This window comes from Capsicum annuum, chromosome 3, assembly GCF_002878395.1.
Source record: "Capsicum annuum cultivar UCD-10X-F1 chromosome 3, UCD10Xv1.1, whole genome shotgun sequence".
Taxonomy (NCBI): Eukaryota; Viridiplantae; Streptophyta; class Magnoliopsida; order Solanales; family Solanaceae; genus Capsicum; species Capsicum annuum.
In genome coordinates this window covers 53,284,766-53,295,994 of record NC_061113.1, presented here as the reverse complement: position 1 = coordinate 53,295,994, position 11,229 = coordinate 53,284,766, and the positions used below count along the sequence as shown (strand labels likewise).

The 11,229-nt window shown below is 31.6% G+C and overlaps 1 long non-coding RNA gene across 1 annotated transcript; it reads left to right on the top strand.

Annotated features, from left to right (window-relative positions):
* Positions 1-471: 471 nt before the first annotated feature.
* On the top strand, positions 472-6,105 carry LOC124896528. The gene is made up of 2 exons (XR_007052906.1): positions 472-1,520; positions 5,769-6,105. It is a non-coding gene; the product is annotated as an uncharacterized LOC124896528 (long non-coding RNA).
* The last annotated feature ends 5,124 nt before the right edge of the window (positions 6,106-11,229 follow it).

Here is an 11,229-nt window from a genome sequence, read left to right as displayed (position 1 = left end):
TTTACACATTATTCTTGTATTATATAAATAACGATGTGTCACATTAATGATTTAAATACTTACAAAATATTTTTTATTAATTTTATTATCGTTTTTTATAATTTATTAATTCAAATATAATATTTACATAATTTTTTTACTTAAATCATCTTTCATAGATATGCACACTCACAATTTACAAATACATTGTCTAGTTTTCATTATTATTATAATTATTATTTTTAAATTTTGTAACTAATTTATTTTAAATTATTAATGACAATTATATAAAACATTTTTTGCGTAATCTTAATTCTACATGAGTTATCTATTTTTAATAACGACACCTTATTTTATTTATTAAATAGCAGCCTAACCTAAAACAATTTTTCTAATTTATTTAAATTCTAGCCATCTTGTTAATAATTAATGTCAATTTTAACTAAATTGGCATTAATTTTATTTTTTGACCCCTTTTTAAATAAATTTAATTGCAATCGTTGATAAAAAATGATGCAACGATTGAGATCCGCTTATTCTTACTTTCCTTTTATATATCAAAGAAACCCTAATCTCCCATTCTCAACAATAATATCCCATTCTCAACAACAATAGCTACATTTCAACCGCAAAGATTGGTATAGTGGTTCAGCAACTCATTCGTTAAGCAAGAAGTTGGGGTTCATTTTCACATCTGACGAATGCAGCAAACTCTGTGACAAATCTCTACTCTTTCTCTATCTTCTCTTCCTTTCTCTCTCTGTAGGCATAGCCGCCGGCGAATGTAATTACCAGCCCGCCGGCAACCTCGGCACCACCAATGTTGCTTCACCATCACCAACACCCTCTTCATCGAACCATCCCAACGCCTGGACCGACGAGTTGCCGACCAGCGCCGCCCCATTCCCTTCTTTTCTCTCTCCGGTCCCTCTCTTCCACAGAACTACAAGTTCTGCACCACCACCGGCAACCTGCCGCCGGTGGACAACAAATACTATACCACTCTTCTCCCTCATACATCATTACTCGCCTCAAAGACAGTCCAAACAAATTCCTCAGCCTGCCAATGTGATACTTATCAAAGGCTTAAGCAGCATTTACAATTTCATGAATGAACGGATTTTATTGGAGATAGATCAGTTTCTTTCTTTTGTATATTGGTGTTGATGGCTCTCTGTTTCTGCCACTAATTTAGATGTAGTTATGCAGTTGAAAGGAAGACAAGTTTGCTTTACCAAATTCATATACGAAGAAGGTAGAGGAAAAGGGTATCAACGACGTATCCTGGATTGCCTGTTTGTTATGTGTTGCATACAGTGGAGGCTGCAGTGGATGGTTTACCTGAGGAGGAGTTTTGCACGGAGGAGATAGATGAATACGGTGATTCGGGTGGGAGGATGGTTGCTGATGGGGCAGTTTTCTGTAAAAAGCATTACTGGAGGTGGGTTGATGCTGATTCGTTATGATCGTTGATGTGTGAGAGGTGAGTGAGCAGGATTACTGCTAAACTCATAACCGCTGCTCAGAATGCCATGGATCAGGTATAAATTGTCTATTATTTCTGAAATTTGATGTAATTTTAAATTAGAAAATTGATGAATTGGTATGAAAGAAAATTTGTTTGAACATGTGATTAAATTTGGAAATTAGGACAAAGTGAGGATTGGTAGAATGATAAGCACATCTACTTTTAATCTTAAGATTGTGTGTTTTGAATCACCAAGGAAAAATACTATGGGAGTTGAAGGTGAGGCCGTGAGGGTGAGTGGGGGTTGAAGTCCTAGGGTCGGAAGGCGGTGGTTGAGGAGCCCATTAGTGCGAAATGCTACTCGTAGAACTAGTTTTTTCATGTCTATAAAAATTATTTTCTTCATTTAATAAAAATTAGTTTTACTAGAGAATTTTTTTTTAAAATTATTTTTCTGTATAAACACTCCCTGTGGGCTCATGAGCTTTCAAAAAAAGTCAACTAATGCAACCAAAAACAAAGTCATCAAATAAAATTAACAAAGAGAAGGAAAATAAATCACAACGCGGAGAGTGACGCTATGATAGTAGCTTTAAATTATTTTATCTCCTACATCATTATTTTAGTTTTTGAGAAGGGTTTGGTTTTATGTCCCCTTATATATAAGGGTGGGTATAAATATCGAAAAATTAAAAAAATTAAAAAATTAAATCGAAATTTAATTTTAGTTTTAGTTTTTCGATTTTTCGAATTGATTTCGATTTTCAATTTTCATAATTCAGTTTTACGGTTCGGTTTTCGATTTTCTTAAAAAGAAATTCGGTTAAATCAAAAATCAAAATTATATAAATAATAATATAATATATATATATATTATTATTATTATTAATTTATTATATATAATATATATATTATTAATAGATATATTATATTAGTTAACCCTAAATCACAAATCCCATTACAAATTTACAATTCACATTTCACACACACCGATACACGCTGCTTTCGGCTTATCCTTTACAATGACGATAGACGACCGTGCACCGGCGATCTACTCCATTTCTTTACAAAAATACTGAGACCGGCGATCTGCAAATAAAGACCCGCGAGGCTGCGACTGGTGTTTCGTATTTGTTGAGCGATGCCGACGATTGTGTTTGAGGCGAACTGACCGTGTTCTTTGTTTGTTGAGCGGCGATCGGCGATCGACTACCACTGTGGGCAGACCACGTTTTCATTTATTTGTTCCATCAGTTAGTCAGCCTTCAAAATATGTCTAATCCGGTATTGTTTTTGAATTTATTTTTTCAAGTAGAAACAAAGTTTCATTAAGATCTGGTTGATAGTTGACAGCTATTTCCAAGTGTTGTGAATGTGTAGTTTAGTTGAATTGCTATTCGAGCAGGACAAGTACTTCCTAGTGTTCTGAATGACTAGTTTAGTTGAACTGCTATTTGAGCAGCTGAGCAGCACTACGTTGCTTTCTAGTTGGTGCTCGTCTAATGTTGGTTGAACCAAAAGCTTTAACTGGGGAAGAAACTTGTGGATTCTAATTGAAGGACAATTGAACTTCACATCTTGATTGTTTCTCTAGTAATTCATGTATTGGAACCTAATACATTTTGTCTTTTTTGAGCATTTTTTTGGATCTAAATTATGTTGCTGCCTGATGAATGGCGATGTCGTCTAAATATTGCTTCGAGTAGACCAGCTGTTTTGTGTATTGGTGGATGGTGGTAGTGACTAACAGATTGTTTTATCATTAGTTATCCTGTGGTCTGTGGATGTAACTAAAAATAGATGATTATATTGTGATTTCATTTTGCATTTTATTCTAATCGAGCAATAAGATGACTAGGGTCTGCTGATTACTTATATATTAGTATCTCTTTAGTATATGGTATTGTTAGTACTTAGTAGTTTGTAGTCTGTGTTGTCTTGAAATTATGGTCGATGGTTTTTCTTGTTTGCATGATAAGAGCTGATCTCGAACCTTATTTGAAGATGAATGAGGTTTTAAAATTGAAAAAGAGAGGCTAACTACTTTAATATTTCAAACCGAAATAATAATCCAAAATAGCCGAACCGAATTTATAAAAACCGAACCAAACCAAATTTATTTTGGTTTGGTTATGGATGTCATTTTTGTCAATTCGAAAATCGGTAAATCGAACCGATATTAACAATTAGACCGAACCGATTGAACGCCCACCCCTATTTATATATATATATATGTGTGTGTGTATATATATATATATATATATATATATATATATATATATATTCTGAATTTTAATATATTAAGTAGGTGTTTTTGTCAAATCTCTCGGACCATATGAGTTTATTATATGCAGATTTACCTTGCATTTATGTTAGAGGTTGTTTTCATGGGATGAACCCACGACCTTCATATTCAAAAATTTGTATTTAAGTTAATAATGTGGTTGACTAATAGGACTAACAAATGCATTATTGTTCATTACTGTCAAGTTAATTTGTATTTAAGCTAGTAATGCGGTTGATTGATAGGACTAACAAGTGCTTTATTGTTCATTACTATCAAGTTAATTTGTATTTAAGTTAGTAATGTGGTTGACTGGTAGGACTATGAAGTGCATTACTGTTCATTACTGTCAAGTTATATTAAGTACTCCATTTCAATTTGTTTGTCTGGTTTAACTTGAAACAAAGTTTAGTGAAGAATATTTTGAAATCTTGTGATCTTAAATTAAAACTGTATATAATGATCAAGTGTAGTATTTTGAAATATGTACTAGTGACTTCAAAATGATCAAATGTTGTCACTTAAGAAGTGGATTAAGTGATTTGAAAATGATTAAGCATAGTGATTGAAAATGTGTACTAGTGACTTGAAAATGGTTAAGTTTAGCGGCTTGAAGTGTGAATTAGTTACTTGAAAATAGTCAAGTGTAGTTACTTGAAATGTGCACTAGTGAGTTGAAAATGGTTAAGTGTAGTGACTTGAAAATGTTTAAGTATAGTGACTTGAAATGTCAATTAGCTTTTTGAAAATGGCTTGAGTATAGTGACTTGAAATGTGTACTAGTGACTTGAAAATAATTAAGTATAGTTACTTGAAATTACGAACTTGTGACTTGAAAATGATTAAGTGTAGTTATTTGAAATTGTGAACTTGTGACTTGAAAATGGTTAAGTGTAGTCAATTGAAATGTGTACTAATAACTTGAAAATAATAAAGTATAGTTACTTGAAATGTGTAGAGTTTTGAAATGTGTACTAGTGACTTAAAAATAATTAAGTGCAGTGACTTGAAGTGTATGCTAGTGACTTTAAAATGATTTAAGTGTAGTGACTTGAAAATAGTTAAGTGTAGTTACTTGAAAATGGTTAGTTATAGTGTCTTGAAAATGGTTAAATGTAGTTACTTGAAAGTGGTTAAGTATAGTAACTTGAAATGAATGATCAAGTGTAGTGACTTGAAAATGGTTAAGTATAGTTATTTGAAAGGTGAAGTAGTTACTTGAAAATGGTTAAGTATAGCGATTTGAAATGTGAATTAATTATTTGAAAATGGTTAAGTGTAGTGATTTGAAATATGTACTAGTGACTTGAAAATGATTAAGTGTAGTGCTTTGTAATGTGAATTAGTTATTTGAAAATGGTTAAGTGTAGCGACTTGAAATGTGTGCTAGTGAATTGAAAATTGTTAAGTGTAGTCACTTGAAAATTGTCAAGTATAATGACTTGAAATGTCAATTAATTAGCTATTTGAAAATTATTAAGTGTAGTGACTTGAAAATCATTAAGTGTAGTTATTTGAAATTGCAAACTTGTGACTTGAAAATGGTTAAGTGTAGTTACTTGAAATTGTGAACTTGTGACTTGAAAATGATTAAGTGTAGTCACTTGAAATGTGTACTAATAACTTGAAAATAATAAAGTATAGTTACTTGGAAACGATTAAGTATGGTGACTTGAAATGTGAATTAGTTAATTGAAAATAGTTAAGTGTAGTGATTTGAAATGTGTACTAGTGATTTGAAAATGTTTCAAGTGTAGTGACTTACAATGTGAATTAGTTATTTGAAAAACGGTTGTGTAGTGACTTGACGTGTGGAGTAGTGACTTGAAAATGGTTAAGTGTAGTTATTTGAAAATGGTTAAGTATAGTAACATAAAATTATAATATCAACCTCACTTTTCAATTTCATGTTCAATTAATGTAAGAGAATAACAAGATTTTTATTGAAATAATTCTTTCTGTTATTTTACTACATTGTTGTTAATACTCTTTTTGTATTTGTCTTTTTCCTATTTCAACTCTAATCTTGTCATTTAGTACAAGCGGTCTCTTGTGGTGGAGAGGTCTTGCTCGACTGTTGGAAGTTAAAGGATTTGTTAAATGATGAACGTCCATTCCAAGAAGACAACCAAGAGGATGAAAGTGATGATGACTCTGAAGACGTGAATGAAAGTGATTCTGATCTTGATGGTTGGTAGTTTTATTGAGGATTCAAGTTTGAAATATTTTATTTTGGACCATTTAAGAATCATACATTATTGATGTGGATGTTTTGAATTATGTTTTTTTGTTAGTTGTAATGATTTACATTATTAGACTTGTATGAATGATGTTTTTGAGAATTATTGAAGGTTTTGAATATATTTTTGATTAATTGTGAAATGTTTTTAGTAATTTATGCATGAATTATTATTTGAGAATTTTCATTGGGATGTGCATACTAAATATTCATGACAATTTTTTTGAAAAAATTTGTTCTTGTGGATTTACTTGGGGTATTTTACACGAATTTTCTTGCGAAATAGTTTGTGGAGAATAATTTGTGAATTTTTTTTGTAGAAATCCGCAGGTAAAATTCTTTTTTATGAAATTTTACCAAGTAATTAATGTAAAATTTTGATAGATAATCGCAAATAAATCCGTAAATAACGTACCTGCCCTAGGAATTTACTTGGGAATCTTCGTGAAGAATAATTTATGAATTTTTTTCGTGAAAATCCGCAGGTAAAATTCTTTTTATGAAATTTTACCAAAAAATTCATGCAAAATTTTGATAGTTAATCGCAAATAACGTACCTACGGATTTATTTTCGCAACTAAATTACCTAGGAATTTTATAAATCCGCAGGTAATAATTACCTACAAAGGTATTTCCTTTGGATTCTAATTGGTAAGAAAATCCATAGGTAATCAAATTACTTGGAAATTTTACCACATTATCCCTATGAAAATCCCTAGGTAATAAGCACTTTTCTTGTAGTGAGTGGGTTATTTTATCCTAGAAGAAAAGATTTCATTAACTTCAGTTACTTGAGGAGAATAAATTCCTTAAGAACACATCGTGAATTCGGTAGACTTTATTCTATTCGGTAGACTTGATTCTATCATTTCTGTCTTCATCTTACTTTCTTTTGAGTTTGATTTGCTAGAAAATAGTAGAAATTTTATTTTGATAGTTCGTTTACACTTGCGTTTGAAGTTGTTGAAACTTCTTTGTAGTTCTTGAACTTGTTCTTGAACTTTGTGTCGAAGTTCATTTTGATAAACACAAATATTTTACCCAGAAAATAACAAAACTCACAAACCTTCTTCAATCTTTTTCACGCTACATCACAGAGAAAATAAACGCACCAAAATCGAAGAAATCAACACAATGCCAAAATTTGAAATGTTGAAATAATAATGGGATCACAATCACAGTAACTCATTATCAAAAAATATAGCTGATTAAAGAACATAACTAACATGCATCAAGAAAATAAAACAATAAACACACAGAAATAGAACCTTGAATAGGGAAAGAGAGTTTTCATCCTGGAACTAAAATCCAACAATATTAATCTGATAAACTCGGACCCAATAAACTAAAAATAAGTGCCCACAGTGCTCGCCAAGGATGCAACATATGTAATAAGAGATGAGAGTAGTATGTCGTAACATTGTTATGATGGGAAAGTTATCTAAATATATCATATTTAGAAAATATTTATCATTTATAGTTATGTAATTTTAATACATGTATAATTTATTTTTAATATGAAATATTTATCAAAACAAGCATAATACGCTAAAGACATTTATAGTAAATCTATGAGCTTGTTTGAATAAGATTAAAAACTGGTCAAATTAGTTTTTCATCTCTTTTTTTTTTTTTTAGCTTTTTCGATGTTTGGTAAAATAAAAAATGCTTAAATAAAGCTAAAAATTGATTTAGAAAAGCAAAAAGTTAGAAGCTACATACCCCCAACTTTTTTCTTTTTAGCTTAATTTTTTTTAAATTTAATTAAGATATTTACCTTTTTATCCTTTATATTTTTCCTTAATTCCAAGCCCATTGTAAGCCTGCCATGTACGAACTTGAAATATTGAAATTTTTTGAATACTTTTTTTTTTAAAAATAATAACACTTAAACTGTTGCAATATTGTTGATATGTTTTCTAACTTTGATGTATTATAATATTACATTTTTTCTTTGTATATCATAATTTTTTTGTTTTTTAACATTTAAAAATAAAAAGGTATCTTATGTTTGTAAATTCACCTCACATAATCATCATTTATGCTGAAAGCGCATTTAAACATAAATTATTTTTGAATTAAAAGTGATATAATTTAACTTAATTTATGGTGATGACAGTTTTAAGAATATTTTAGTCATTTTGACAATAAAGAAGTATCTAATAATACTTGTTTACCAAACACATCAACAGTTTTTTCTCAGTTTAAACACTTCTATTCTAACATTTATCTGCTTAATTATAGACACTTATTTTCAGCTTATAAACATTTAAGCTAAAAACTTCCTTTTAATCCTATCCAAATAGACTCTATATTGCATGCATAAATTATTTTTAGTGCATAGTGTAATACATGTGTATTGCATACATAATTTATTTTTAGTACATAATGCATTTTTTTAAACAAAACAAGTATAATACATTTTAATACACTTCTAATACATCTATATTATATACATAATTCACTTTTAGTTATTTTATAGTACAATTGCTATAGATTATAACTATTTTTCAAATATGATATATCTAGATAATGAATAAAAAATATATTTAAAAGAAATTAATAATTTATAAAAGTACTCAAACATGTAATTTTTCCTATAGTGAATCCTTTATCCTGTAACATCAGGGGCGGATGCACAGCTTTACGTGCGAGTTTTCGGGAACTCATAACTTTCATACGGTTCTTGAATTTATATTGAAAAAACTAGTAAATATATAAGAATTATAAGTTGGGAACCCACAAACAAAGTGTGTTATTGGTCTAGTGGTAAAAATTAAAAGTTAGGAACCACAACCTTTAAATTCTAGATTCGCCTCTGTGTAACATAAAAGGAATAAATTCTTAAGACGGAAGAACCTATATGCTTAATAATGATTAAACTTAAGACATTTCACATCTCTGAAACATTTTCTTTTTAAATCATAGATCACGGTTGTATCCAAATGTGTGAATATTATTCCTTCATTTCATGTCTTGAAGTAAGATGTGATCTTCTCAGATCCAAGTTAACCAAATTGATGCTATAATCCTTTACCTAGGTGCAACTAATTATTTTATCCTTCAATATCCACGGGTCTAGAATTAAAATTTTGCGAAAGCACTTTACATCTGGCAAGCAAAGCATCCCTTTCAAATCCATCAAAGCCTAGCCATAAATACTTTGAAAAGATAATAGGGGAGATATAGTTTTAGTAGTGTTTCATTTTCAAAGTCAAATGAAATAATTTCAGGACGAAAGACGGTACCACAAAAACGTCCTATCAACCAATACATACACTTATTTACTAACAATCCTGATAAGAACAAATGGCAATAAGACACATCTGCAATTTTTTTCTACCTACTAAAATAAATGCCACCAACCTTATTTTCGGTAAGAACCTCACATTTTAGTTGTGCAAGCTGAAGGTCGCTTGGAAGACACCACTTGTGTAAATTTTGGATTAGAGGGGTTTAACATGTAATAATATATCTTTAGTTATATTAATAACATATCATCAAGGATAAAATGATACAAGAGAATCTTTTAATATGATTAAAGTTTATCAATCATTTTGAAATTATTATGATTAAACTCCAGAAGGAATAATACTCTCTTCGGTCAAGAAATGAAACGGCGGTGACATGCTCCGGTGGGTAATCCCCCCTTCTTTTCTCTTTACTAGTCGGTACTTTCTCATTACCGGTCGGTACTCTTTCTCTTTCTCTTCGATGACTAAACAACATCATCAGAATAGGTAATCTGGTCGGTTGGTACTATTTCTCTCCGACGAATACGACGTTCTTCGGCAAACACATTGAGAACCAAAAATCACTGGCAAACTCATCATACTCCTTTCCACCAAAGTTACAAGTTCGTTATTGCTGGGTTTATCTCGTGGCTATTTACCGTGACTGTAAGTGATTGGTAAGGACGGATCTGACCGGTGAAATAGTTCTGCACTCTTTCTTTCCTTTATAACCTTTTTTAAGAAATACAAGTATGGTGCGTAGTATTTTTCGGCGACCAATAATATTTGCGGTGACCAATACAATTTTCAGGTTGAGCAATTACAAGGAAGGTACCAACAGTAGGTAAAGACGACGGCAATAAATTCCAGCGACCAATTTCTGCACCAACTTGCCAAAATCTGACGAAACGATCAATAAAGCATCCAACATTGTGTCATTTCCCAAAATCAGGTGCACTCATTTCATTCTTTTGTTGTTCATTTTCTTTTAGTTTTTTTTTAGTCTAGGCTTTCTGATTAGGGGTGACAGATATGTCCTGTTCCTTTTTCTACCTTGATTTTTTTGTTGACTATCTTGTTGCTCTGTAACTTAGTAGGAGGTATTAATTAGCATCTGTGGGTAGTATAGTGCTTGTGATTGTTATTGATTGTGATTATAAAAGCTTTCTTACTTATTTCTGTTTGTTCCTTAGAGGACAATGCTCATAGTTTCTCGCTTCTTTACTAATTTTGTCCATTATTATCATTGTGTCACTTTTAGTAGTACCTATCTGACTTTTATTTGTTGTGTTTTTCTTCTCCTTTTATTCTTTTTCTTCTTACATATCTTATTAAGTAGTAGCTGTGGTGGTAGATGGTGGACTAGGGTCATGTCATAGGTCAGGGTTGGGGTTGGGGCTGAGGTCTGGGTCAGGTGATGGTTTAGGGTCGGGTCTAGGGTTAAATTTGGGGTCAGGGGCGAGGGGTAGTAAGGCTAGGTGGGATAAGAGAGATTTCAAGTTGAGGATTGGGTCTTGGAACATAGAGAATCTTCAAGGTAAGTCCATAAAGCTCATGAAGATTCTTAGGAAGAGGAGTATTAGTATAGCTTGTGTCCAGGAAATTAAGTGGGTAGACTCTAAGGAAAGGGATATAGACGGGTATAAGTTGTGGTACTAGGGTAGCAAGAGGCATAAGTATGGGGTAGGTATCTTAGTAGATAAAGAGATTTGGGGGCAGGGGGTGGAGGTTAAGCAGGTTAATGATTGGTTGATGTCGATTAGATTGATCATTGGGGGGGTCTTCTTTGATCGTTATCAGTGCCTATACTCCGAAAGCAGGTTTGGACGAGGAGGGGAAGAAGAAATTTTTGAAGGCTTTGGATAAGGTGGTCAAGGGCATTCCGAGCATGGAGATGCTTCTCGTTGGAGGAGATTTCAATGGGTATATTGGGTCTTTATCGAGAGGGTATGATGATATGCATGAAAGTTTTGGTTTCGGGGATTGAAATGAAGAAGAAGCTTTTCTTTTAGATTTTGCTAGGGCT